Below are 13,299 nucleotides of genomic sequence, written 5' to 3' on the forward strand. Positions count from 1 at the left end.
TTTTGTAACTGGTAGCTTGTAAACAAAAGAGGTTTCCATCTAGTTTCACATGGACCCTGAATTGTTTTCAAGTCCTCATAGTTCCTCCTTGGGGAACCACACCACAGCCTCCACGAGGACAGGGGTCAGTCTGTCCGGCCCCTCATTAGATTCACAGAGTCGGCATAATACCTGGAATATGTATAACAGTTGCTCAATGAGTATTTCTGGAATGGATACAATGAGGAATAAGTGAATGTATATATATAAATGATACCTCATCTATTCCTAACAACTATAGTTTTGTGTAGGGTCGAATGTAGACATAAACATTGCCTTCTAGAGGGGAACTTTCGGGGCAGAAATCACCATCTCAGATGCATAAATAATAGTAATATTCTTGATCAGCAGTTCTCAAACATTTTGGTCTCAGGACCCCTTTACACTCTTAAAAATTGTTGAGAACCCCGAAGAGTTTTTGCTTATATAGGATATACTTATGAATACTTACCATATTAGAAATTAAAACAAGAATTTAAGTGTTTATTAATTCATTTGAAATAATAGCAATAAATCCATCATATATCAACATAATTAACGTTTTATGAATATATATTTTCCAAATCAACAATGGTGAGGAGAGTGACATCATTTAAAACTTTTGCAAATCTCTTGAATGTCTGGCTTAGTAGAAGTCAGCTAGATTCTTGTATCTGCTTCTGCAGTCAATCTATGGTCACGTGACATGCCACGGAGTCTCTAGAGAATGCCACTGTACACTCTTGACAGAAGGGTAGTGAAAGAAGTAAACTAGTTGTGAAGACCCCAGGAGTCCCTGGACTGTATTTTGAGAACCACTATTCTAAATATTTATTCCTTTAAAATAAATAATAGCTATTTCATTCATAACATTTTTGTCTTTGCCTTGAACATTAAAGCTCACAGTGAAGTTTAACTATCAGTCCAGGCCTGGAATTAGAGTCCATCCATCTTTTGTCACTGTGCTCAATAGCTACCTGTTTCTTCTTGGTTTTTATTTCTTTTCTAGTGTTAACAATTTTTAGTTATATTTTTTCTGTAGATCTATATCTATCTACATTCATATGTAAATATATTTCATGCCTACCTATATATATGAGGGAGGACCCCCCCCCAAAAAAATGGAATTATCTTCTGGAGGGCAGGCCCCTTGTAGCACAGGCTTCCCCTGCTAAGTAAGCACTCTAGGAGCCCATCTGTATCCGTGTGCCAGCTGATGTTGTTCTGAGAGCCTGTGTTTGGCTTCAGTGAATTTTTTTTGAAGACTCTTTCAACGTGTTTGCCCATTTCATGATGGATGATTTATGAGCACACCCGCCCACACCTCACTGAGTGTTCAGTAGTTTTTGACCAAAAACAGCATGACCCCCATGCCCCACCCTCCCTATTCACCAGATCTTGCCCCAAGTGACTTTTTTGTTTGTTTGTTTCCCTGATGAAAACAGTCCTCAAAGGGAATGGTTTTGCCAATGTGGAAGAGGTGAAACAAAAAGTGGCAGAAACACTAAAAGGTATCAAAATTGATGAGTTCAAAAACTGTTCTGAGCATTGGGAAAAAACATCTCACCCAGGAATTTGGTATTGGCCCCAGCATGGCCAATCACCAGGGTTAATCCCTTCAGGATCAGACCTGGAATGGTGGTAATTGTTGAGGATGATAGAGAAGAAGGAAGGAAAGTTGGTGGCTGAGAGACACATGAAGCCGAGCTGGAGAAGGAGTCCTGCCTGGGGTCCCAGTAGCCATCTGTCCCTGGGCCTCATGAGATACTGCTTTACACACATAATTCTCTTAAGCTCAAGTTGATGACCTGCAACCAAAGAGTCTTAACTAAGGTAAAGACAAAGCCAGAACCATCTCTGAGTTTTTCTCTACAGCATTCCCTGAAAGGCCCAAGGTCACTGTAGGTCCTGAATTTGCATCACTGACACTGAAGGCTTCTGCAGGGCCCAAACAGCTTCCCATCCCAGGCCAACAAGCTGATGAAATAGCATTTCCTCCAGCTTTCCCTCCCAGAGGGCCAACAATCAGGTGACTGGAGTTAAGTACAGACTCTGTGGGTTGGTATTTGCCTAGGGCACAAACCAAGCGACTTGAATGATAAATATCCCCAGGTGCCAGGAAGGAGGCTGGCAATTATGCCTTCAGTCACCTGCCTGTTTTTCACTCCTCTCAATCAGCACTCCCCAGAGCACTGGCCCTCCGTGACTGGTGGGGCCACTCACTTTCAAAAGTGTCAATTTTAATCAGATAGAAACACAGAGATGAGGAGGCTGGAGAACTAATCTCTTCATAGCTGTTTTTGGAAGTCGAAAGATGCTGTAGTGCTGTAGACAAGGGGGACAGCAAGGAGGTAATGCCACAGCCCTGGGAGGCTGGTGCAACTCCTGCCACAGAGCAGCTGTGAGATAGTCAAGTCACCAGCACACCCCCGCCTCAGTCTTTATAGCTGCAGAATGAGGCGGTAGAACTTTCATCTTCAACTTTCTATAATCTTTGTGAGTTGGCAAGATTTACACAGAACTTCATTTGATTTTATGACTTGTGGTTCATTTCTGGCGACAGAGCCAGTGGCAGCCTGAGTTCGAGGAAGTAAGTGGCTCTGTCTGGGAAGATTTAAGAGGTGCTAAAAGGCCTGAGTGCCTCCTTCACAGTTCTGACACACCCAAGGCCTAAAGAGTGCCTGGCCCCAGAGCCATACCTGAGACCCACACAGTGTTTTTGTGGGTGGGCGGTCAAAAGGCGAACACCCACATTGCTCGTTGTGTCTCACAAAAAGGTCAGGGGCTTGGTGTGTGGCAGTGGCAGACAAGGCAGCCTGCAAACAGCAGAGAGCTCCAAGGGCTAGATGAGGGACCTACTCTGAGCCATTGTACTTGTTCAGGGAGGCAGGTGGGTTGTCAGTTTCAGACTCTGCAGTGTCTGTGCTTGTGTGGAATAACATGATTCCCTTTCCCTCTTTAGGGTGCCCTGCAGTGGGGAGGAGACTGTCTGGCCAGCCACCAGGACTCCTTCTCACAAGGAAAGCCTGATTTAGGTACCTGAAGGAAGAGGCAGCCTGGGCGTCAGCCACTACTATCAGGCTGTCATAACAGGATTCTCCACAAAGTTGGCCACCCTGGAAAAAATGGCCCAATTCTGTTGTGGAGAGGCTGCGTGGAACCCCTGAGGCCTCTTCCATGGTAGGGGATCTGTTTTCTTCTCCACTTGCTTGTCCACCTAAGGAGCCACAGGCCTGCTACCTCACCCACCCCCACAAGGTTTGGGTGTCAGGTCATCATAAGCCCTTTTTGGTGGTTTTGGCTCTTCACCTATAAAAATGGAGTAATAATAACCAGCAAGGTAACTTCCTGGGGCTCCTGTGGGGAATTTTTCAACAGAGCAGCTGTACAAGGTTTAGAAATAAATGTACTCTCAGACAGCACCCTGAGGTATTATCCATACACAGTGTCTTAAACCCCAGGACATCTGCACTCTGCTGGAACACATGTACAACACTGTATTTGAGAACCGGGCTTCCCATTGTCTCTCTTACAAGGCTCAGCTTGTCAAATCTTTATTTCATTTTTGGGTAAAGATTGGGGTGTGTTCTGATGACTTAGGAGTATAGATATTAAGTGGTAGTAAAGATAGTTACTAAGCAAAAACATCCTTGGTGGTGTCTTGAAACCTTCAGGAAAACAAACAAACAAACAAACTATTGGAGAAGCCCAACAGCACCAGGTATGCTTTTATAATTTCTGGGAATAAACAGGAAAGGAACACACATCCATGCTGAACAAAGGTGCCATCACCATCACCACAAACCATCCATCTCCTTAGTGTCCAGAGTGAACACCTTATAAAATACCACAGGGACCAAGGATCTCAGTTTTTCCTCAGTGTTCTTCATAATCTAGCAGAGATTTCTGGCTTTGTTGAAAAGGTCCCACTAAATCTTCAAGTTTAACTTCCCTTGTTGCCTCCTCACAACTGTATATTCCTTTGCAGCAGAATGGGAATTCTTCAATAATCCTATTGAATAAACCAGTAACACGAGGCACAGTTACCAGCCTACGGCTCTGGGGATTTCCCTAAGGAACCACAGGAGACTTTGGCTAATAGAAACAATAGCTCCGTAGTTCCCACCTGGGAACTCCCTCATTAGCAGGATTCAGGCTCCTGCTAATGAAAGACCTCAGGATGTTACATCCTGAAAGGTAGAGAGGTGCTGATTTGTCCTAGAGATAGTCAAGTGAGATACAAGTCTAGGAGAACTTTGAGCATCTACCTATCTACAAACTGTCAACCCATGGTCGCTGGCACCAATTGAAACCAACAGGAATCCCGAATTTGGGGTACAGTGAAGAAAACTTTATTCAGTGCAAAACAGTTCATTTATGATACTGTACATGCTGTGGAACAGTTCATGGCTATGATGGCTGTGAAAACATCACAGTGGTGAGGCAGCCCTGTGGCCAGGCCCCTCTCTGGCTGGACAGCTCTGCTCCGTCTTGGTATGCTCTAGCAAGATATTGATTGGTATTTCAGCTCAGGAAGGGAGTGTCAACTTTCTGTCTTCACTGGAAAGCGTTCTCTTTAAGCCAGAGGAAAGCTGCCTTATATGGAAAGGAGTCACCCACCCAAGTCTACTTGCAAATGAAGACTCCAAATCCTTGCAGTTTGACTGATCCAAATGGTACTTCCCTGATTGGTTAGTGTTGCACAGCTCTGATTGGATGAGGAAAGCCTTTGGTCCCATTGGTTGAAATAAGACTCCAGAGACTCCTTTATAAGGGTTGGTTCAGAAGGCAGAAACACAATACAAGCAAGCTGTTTAGTGCGACTGTGAAGTGTAGTTTGCATATGAGGCCCCTGTGTAGAGTTGTCTGATAGGCTCTTTTTTTTTTTTTCTCCTTAATTCTCACCTAGGGATATGGTCACTGATTTTAGAAAGAAAGGAAGGGGGGAACAGAAAGGGAAAGACAGAGACACTGCTGTGAGAAACATCCATCCATTGCCTCCTATACATGCCCCAACTGGGGATCAAACCTGCAACCTAGTACGGGGTTGGCCAAAAAGTTTGTATATTTTTTTCATGTAAAATAAAAGATACATTTTTCATTTTCACCAACAAACATCCAACAAACAACAAACAAATTTATTGATTTGGATATTTTGACTATGTCAGCTATTTCCCACTATTGACTTGTAGTCCGTAGAGGCCAGGGGTGCTGCTAAACATCTTCCAATGCATAAACCAGCCCCACGGCAAAGAATTATTTGGCCAAAATGTCAATAGTACTAAGAAACTTCACAAACTACTTTTGACATGTTTGATCAGTCACAGTACCTTCTTCACACTGCACTTTTTTTTGTAGATTTTATTTATTTATTCTAATTTTTTATAGAGAGGAGAAAGGAAGGAGAAAGAGGAGAGAAACATAGATGAGGTGCCTCTCACATACCCCCAACTGGGCACTCAGCCCACAACCCAAGCATGTGCCCCAACTGGAAATTGAACCTGCAACCTTTCAGTCCACCACAGGCTGGTACTCAATCCACTGAGCCACACCAGCCAGGGCTGCACAAATTTTTTGCATTTCAGTTGTTTTTACCTTTCTTGAAATAATAAAGCATAACACACTGAAAATGTTGGATATCTTCTTCCATCTTCAATATTAAAATGGCTGCACAAAAGTTCACCAATTTTGATGTTTTTCTAAATGCATGCTGTCACAATACAATCTAACAAAATTGTTTTGAATGAAGTTAAAGACAACTAAGCATTACTAGAGCCAGCATACAAAAAACAAAAAACACTATACGGACTTTTTGGCTAACCCATTGTTCCCTGACTGGAATCAAGCCCACAGCCTTTTGGTTGTGTGGGAGGACACTCCATCCAACTGAACCACTTGCCAGACTTACCTTCTGCTTTTTTATTTGAGCCCCGATAGCCACAAGGAGCCTTTCTTAGTAGGTGTCTTCCCCCACCCTTTCTCTGGGTTCACAAAACCTAACCTGCCTATCTTCCAAACAAGGTGTCAGTTTCATCAGTGCTAAAGGTAAACCATTTTATTTCACATCAGCAAATACTACAATATGGGCTTTGGAGCCAGGCAGATGCAGGTGTAAGTCCTGGGTGGACCACTAAGAAGTGTGCAGTTACTGCCAAGTCTCTCAGGTTGCCCATGTCTCAGTGTCCACATGTGTAAAGTGAGAATAAAACGCTCTCCTGATCATTACAAGGATTAAATGCAACAAATTTGGCAAAGTTCTTAGTACAACGGCTTACAAGTTAGGTGTTTTTTTTTTTTTTAATCAGGTACCTACTACATATTGGGCCGGTCCCCTGGGAAAGCAGGCACTGTGCTCTCAGGCTGTAGTGCTGGATCCAGTGAATTTGAAGTGGTCATCACACCTGGCAACAGAAATACTACACACTTCCCCGGGACTCGACTGATCAGTTCTTAACACCTACCTCCCCTGCTCCGCACCCAAACCTACGCTTGCGCCGCACGAAGCTCTAACCTCCCTTCCCCCTCCTTCGCAGGCTCCCTCGCAGTTCCTTTCGTGCCCTCTGAGACCCTGGGTGGGAGCCACCAGCCCTTGCATAAGGATGGCCTCCCAAACGCAGGCTGACCGGAGAGGAGTACGGAGGCCCGGCTTCAGCGTAGCCGCCAGTGGGGCTGCCGGCAAACTTTCTCATCTAAATAATTGACCCAGGGCCTTGCAGCCACAGAGAGCCCAAATCCGTGTACAGCATCGAGTGAGGGAGCCGCCCGCAGCCCCGCAGCCCCGGGGGTCAGGGGAGATGGGAGAGGGTTAGGGGCCTTAAGTAGGGAAAGGAAGCAGTGGGGCCAGGAGAAGGGAGGAAGAGAAGATGGGGGGAGAAGTGAGGGAAGAAGGAAGTAGGAGACCGGCGGGAGAGCTAGGCGGCGGGAGAAGAGAAGTGGAGTAAAGGAGGTAGGAGGTGGGAAAGGAGAAAGCGGGGACGCCAGGAGAGGGAAAGGCGAGGAAGTGAGGGAAGAGTGAGGGAAGGAGGAGATGGGAGAAGAGGAGGTGGGAGGGGGTGGAGAAGTGGGGGAAGGGAGGCAGAAGGAGGTAGGGGAGGAGAAAGCCGGGGTGGGAGGAAACGGGAGGGAGAGATGGGAGACTGGGGGAGGAGTGAAGTGGGGGAAGGAGGGAGGCCGTTGGAGGGTACGGAGAAAGTTGGGGGAGTAAGTAGTGAAAGGAGAGGGAGGGCTCAGAGCCCCCCCAGCTGCTGAGGACCTGGTGGCGATTGCAAACCCTGCTCAGGGGCAGAGAAGAAGACTCTTGGGAGGTTGTGAACGTGATAAGCAACTTCTTTAAGTTCTTTAGTTTCTTTGAAGCTCAGGAGCAGGTAGACTAGTTTAAACCCCAGGAGCTACCGCCAGGAGCTTTCCTAAAACAACCCACCAAAAAAAGCGTCCGCCTGTCGCCATGGCCCGGCCGGGCTCTGCCCCGGGAGGGGGCGGCAGCGCGCGGGGACGCAGTTCCGGGTACTCGGCGCCGCCACGCTTCCAGGAGAGAGGAGGCTTTTCTTCTGAAAACTCCACCCGACTCCTTTGATGCTCTTTCGTCTTACAGTGGAAAACTACAATAAAAAAACACACAGCCGTGAAAATGAGATTAGAACCTTCCGACTTCACTTCCTGGAGGCTTTTGGTCGGGGCTTGAAACAAGGAATCCTGGCAGCCCAACCTTGTAAGTGCCTTTTCAGTCCGTTCACACCGGTGCTGATGCTTCTGTACTGTGTTGAGCAACGTCAGACTTGGGACGGTGCTTTGTAGGAACTTGACTTAATGATGACGTCTGCTTTGGTCGGTTAACATCGCCCCTCTGGATAACATGAAGTAAATGCACACACGTTGCAGAAATAAAGACACAGAGGGAGAGTGGTCTTTTTAACCCTGCTGTGACAGACATGAAAATGTCCCCTAAAGCAGTGCCAATACTGAAAGAATGGAAAGTTATTTAGACCATGTAATGTTAAAAAATAACCTCACAGGCTAGTTCTAGCACGTTTATCGTATCATGTAGTATATCAGGTCTTTTTGTGTGTGAGAGAAGTTCTGCTTGGAAACAGAGCAACCTGAACTGTTTGTTTAATAGCAAGAAGTCCCAGTTAGGAAATTTCCAAATGCGTTTATTATAAAGCAATACGGGGTGCTTCCTAAAACTGAAGTTCTTCCCCCAAAGTTTACACCATTTACCTTTAAAAGGAGCTGAAAGGCCTGAGAATCATAAATTTTTAATTGGTCAGTGCCAGCTGAAGATCGAAACCCAAATGAGGCAACCCTGCAATGCTAAATTACTAGAAAGGCCCAGTTCAGTTTACACAAATTTGGCCTTCAGGCCACATCTGATACATCTGTAGAAAATCAGAAGACGATGTGATGTGTTTTATCAAATTAAATCAGCAGTAGTGACAGTCAGTCTCTGCCTTCGTGTGTGCAGGATGTAGACACACACCTCTGGTCTGCACCATTTTCACTAAACAAATATCAGTTAATCCGTGCAGCTGTACTCCTGGGGTTTGCATCATCCAGACCAGAGGTTGCAGTTGGGTGCCCATCGGCCTGTCCTTGTTTTCCAGACCTGTTAGGCCTTCAAGGTGTGTTTTTAAATGTTTGAATTAGTTATCTGTATTTAAAAACCAGGGTGTTTCATACAGTAAGGTGGACTTTTGACTTCCTTTGAAACATGAGAAGACCAGAGCGCCTGGCCTGCCAGAGCAGAGCCCATGTTAGATGTGACCGTCTGTACCTCCTCTGTTATCCCCTCCTCCCCACCCTGTGCACCTGAGTTTTCTAGTTCTGCCTTAAACAAACTACATTACCCAGTGCTCTCCTTTTTTAAAAATTATTATTAAAGTAATAGATGATTTATATACTCTAGGTCTAGGCCTAAACACTCATAATTAAAATCTCAATTTCCACAAATTCATCTTGACAGACTCAGCCAATCAAAAACTGACTCTATCTATGTTTCCTGAAAACAGGTGCCATGGAATGTCCCTGTCCTGGAGCATGTGGCCTCAGGACTTAAACCTGGCTTGTACTCTCTGTAGGTACTTGTTATGCAAGGTTAGGCAAGTTCATTACTGTCCTGGAACTTGTTTCCTTAAAAATAGATATAATAAATCTACTTCCTCGCATTACTGAATATTAAATTATTATGTGTGAAAGCACCTTCAACAGTCCCTGGCCCACAATTATCACCCTAAATATGAGCTTCCCTCATCCTTGAGATTTTACTTAACTGATGTGAGTACTTGAGAGAGAATTCTGTATTGTATCTTTTTACTTAACTACAAAACCTTCAGTAAAATCCAAATTTTGATATGTAGGAGACTTACCTGGATACTTGTTTAAAAGGCCACATTTTGGGTTTCTCACCAGGATTTTGACTCAGGAAATCCTAAATGGGGCCCTGGAGCTTGACATTTTACCATTTAATTCTCGTGTCACATTGCAGTCTGGTAGAACAATTATTTCCATGTTACACGTAGGCACTTGGCATAGCATGCTTAGGTGTTCATTTGATAGTCGTGGAATTTAATTTCTTTTGACAGATTTGTCTTTCGAAACTCAGTTTATGTTCCTTCACCCATCAGATATTTATGGAGCAACTTCTGTGAGCCAGGCACTGTTCCAGAAGCTGGGAGTATGACAGTGACCAAATTAAAAATCCCTGCCCACGTGGAACTTCTATTCTAGTCAGGGAAGAAAGGCCACATAAACAGCCTGTTTTGAATTCCTGTGTATTCGATCATTATCTGTGCCCTGACATTTGCCATTTGCTGCAATCTTGTTTGCTTTGACTCCTACCTCAGTTCCCTGCCAGGTGTACTTCTTTCCCAACCCTGGTCTGCATAACCCTTACTCAGTGGCGATTCTATCTGTGACTGAGTGCTCTGCTGTTATGCAGATGATTTTGGAAACAAAACGTCCGTATCTCCTTTAGGCTTTACCCAAGGTTAACCTCTCATTTCCAAAAGCCATTAAGTTTCCACAACAGGCTTTTAAAAGCACAACTTGTATATATATTCTCTTCTTACAAAATATTAGGCTTGATAGAAGTTGTGACTCTGCTCTCATTTGTTTTGTTCTGTTATCCTATTGCTTTTCTTTTTCAGCCTCTTAGCTGTTATGTCAAATATAAAACAACTCTGACTACTTTGCATTCATAGTCCATAAGTTACTTTGAGTAGTACTTTAAATAATTTATAAGTAAAAGATAATCTTATCCTTAAATATGTGCTTTTTTTAGGTATATTTTGTTGCATTATTGAGCTCTTTGTATTTTTCTGGATGCAATACTCATTCTAGAGAAATATTAGAAGTCTAATTTGATAATAAAAATGAGAGGGGATTTCAGTATTCCAAATATTCTACAAAATGGATTACATCTGAAAATTCAGGTAAAGAAATATAATTTAATTTAATTTAATTTCTTCTTTAAAAAGGTAACTTTTTGTGAAAATGCCTCAAAATGTATTCTTTCTATCACTGCATGGGTATATTTGTATATTTGACCTCTACCTGATGTCATCTTTGGCTCCTAATTGCATACTTTTTATCATTTCCCAAGTCCATTTGACTTCCTGTTAAGAAAAATGAACTGGGTTAATGGAAAGTCTTTGGGAAACAAAACACCAAGGATTTCACTTTGTCCTGTGATGCACTTTGTAGAAGACATACCAGTTTTTAATCAGACAGCTGGTAAATATACAAGTAGAATTAAATGTGGTTGGACCATGGACACTCACGCTAATAAGTGGGCAAGATGCTGTGCTTAGTAGAAGTTTAAACTGTCGCATCGGAACTTAACTGGGGAATGTGTACATGGACCACCTTTGAAAGTGGCCATTGAACTGATGGGCCTACCCATAAGAGCAGCTGGAATTTTAAAACCATAAGAGCTGGCTATTCTTATAGGATAAGAATTGAGACCTCATGATGTGAACACACAGTGCAATCAGAACCCATGGTTACTTAGAGAACCTGAAAAAAAAGAAATCATATGCTCCATTCCTTTCTACTTCTTTTTCTTCCCTAGGGGGTTGAAATGGGAGGTGGCATAAGGGTGAAAATTTTGAACCTGGGCCTATGCAAAGCCACAGTAATAATTGTAAGAAACCCACTTTTGTTTTAATTTATGTTTCCCTCCACCGAACTGACTTAGTGATAGAAATACCTGGAATATACCCCATAACTTGGGTGTCTTGACTTTAGGCTCAAGGTGGAGACATAGGAGGGGAGATGCAAGGGGCTCAGATGGCATCAGTGAAGGAAACTAACAAAAGCAGATTTTACAAGCCAAAAAGAAGCAGCTTCTTCAGCTCTAGTTTTTGCTGCATCTTTTATCATGCCTAGGTTTTCCTTCTCATTGGTAACATTTTCATGCCCCGCCCCAATACCTCTCCAGTAAGATCTTTAACAGGCGCAATGGGACTTCTGCACTTCCCTTTAGTAACTGGTGACACAGTTCCTCTTGTAGTACAGATACATCCAGATTTGGTCACTCTTCTGCTTTTATGATATTATTTTAGAAATCACACTGTTAAAAGCTGTGTTTGAACACATTTTTTAAAAAATAAGAACTTTAAATATGCTTAAAAAGCTTAAGTTTATGCTTTTAAATAAATGGGACCAGTGTCTTTAATTTTTCATAGCTAAAATCTACAGTAATTGTTATCAGCCTACCCTCTTTTACTTTCAACTTGTAAAGAAAGTCTCCTTCTTAAGTTCCCTTTTGTACACCTAGCACGACCAGCTCTTATGATAACTGTCGTTTCAAGGAAACCCATGTATCTCAGTGAGCAGCATTAAATCACCATGTTGCCAAGAATTCCAGAGGTTTCTTCTCTAATCGTGGTCACCACCAATGTCTTCATGATAGATATGTTTTTATTTCATTGGGGGGATGGTAGGTAAGACTTTTCTGGTCAATTTATTAAACTTTTGACTATCTAGAATTTAACTTTTTCAATAAAGTGGCCAAAGAATCCCACAAATGACTACAGGTGCTAATACATATGACGTAAATGACACGTGCTGACTGGGGAAGGTGAGCCACTCTTGTGAGGTGGGGGAATAAGTGAGTTTTGTTGTTTTGTTTTGGAAGGTGAGGGCTGGCGGGTGCAGGTAGAATGCAGTCAGGAAACTCAGCAGGCTCAGAGAGGAATCACACAACTAGCCAGAGAGGGAGCTAGAAACAGATCAGATAGTTAAGGGAACTAGAATTGTTTAACCTGCAAAGGGTAAAGGAAGGGAAAGATTATTTTATCGATACAAAGGAAATATGAATTTCAACCACAGTTGAACATAAAAAGAGCAAACTTTTGATTTAGAATCAGTAGTTGCCATGAGTTCATTAATAGAACCTCAATTCTCTGACACTTTGTCCACAGTACAAGCATCGTGATAAAGACTGAAAAAGTATCACCCAGATATTTGAAAAGTCAGCTTTCACCCAAACAAGAAAATTTTAAAGCTGTCCAGTGGGCTTTGGTGTTGGTCTTGACACCCTGCAGCTTTCTTCTCACAGTGGCCGTGCTGGCGGTGGGGTGGGGGTCATGAGGGCAGAGACCCACTCCATGAAATCAACTTGAAAAGCTTGAGGTATCTTTCAAATAGATTTTTCTAGCTTAATAATAACCAACTATTGATTTATCATGAGATAAATTTTCTACAAACTTGAATATATTTTTATTTCTACTTGGTTGAGTTGGGGTAGTGAGTAAAATCTAAGTGATTGCCCCTTAATCTAAACGTTAGCCGTTTAGAAACACAATGTGAGACACTTCCAAAATGAATAAACATCTCCTGCTGTTTAAATAGCCAACCTTCCAGCTGATTAAGAAACCGCCCAAGCAGGTCTTCTGAGTCACCAGTCACCATATGATTCTGGACATGTTGCTGACCTCTCTTCAGGCTTATGTGAAGTTAGTATTTTTTTCCTCTCACCAACTCACAGTGGTGTCTTGGGGACAGAAAAATAAATAAATAAATGTGGCAAAGTCCACTGCAGGGTTTTTAAATGCCACAGGAAAAAAAAATCAGGTAAAAACATCTCTTCTATGAAATGTAGCTGTCGTATAAAAGACACATGGCATGCAGTCTTCTTGGCTCAGAGACAAAAATATCTGTCTTTCTGTAATTCAAAACCAAAGGTGGAAGGATATCGTGGAAGGTTTTATGAAAGGAAGTAGAATGTCCTTTTTAGCCCTACAAGGCAGGTCCTGTTCCTTTCTGATGTCTGTGGGAAGAAAT

At 43.0% G+C, this 13,299-nt stretch overlaps 2 long non-coding RNA genes across 2 annotated transcripts; one reads left to right on the forward strand and one right to left on the reverse strand.

Moving 5' to 3' along the window:
* Positions 1–5,854: 5,854 nt before the first annotated feature.
* On the reverse strand, positions 5,855–7,482 carry LOC118498937. Its single transcript, XR_004901427.1, has 2 exons — positions 7,411–7,482; positions 5,855–6,419 (listed from the first exon to the last, which is right to left on the reverse strand). It is a non-coding gene; the product is annotated as an uncharacterized LOC118498937 (long non-coding RNA).
* A 172-nt stretch (positions 7,483–7,654) lies between these two features.
* Positions 7,655–13,023, forward strand: LOC118498936. The gene is made up of 2 exons (XR_004901426.1): positions 7,655–7,726; positions 8,480–13,023. It is a non-coding gene; the product is annotated as an uncharacterized LOC118498936 (long non-coding RNA).
* The last annotated feature ends 276 nt before the right edge of the window (positions 13,024–13,299 follow it).

The sequence above is a fragment of the Phyllostomus discolor genome, chromosome 2 (genome assembly GCF_004126475.2).
Source record: "Phyllostomus discolor isolate MPI-MPIP mPhyDis1 chromosome 2, mPhyDis1.pri.v3, whole genome shotgun sequence".
NCBI classification, from domain to species: Eukaryota; Metazoa; Chordata; class Mammalia; order Chiroptera; family Phyllostomidae; genus Phyllostomus; species Phyllostomus discolor.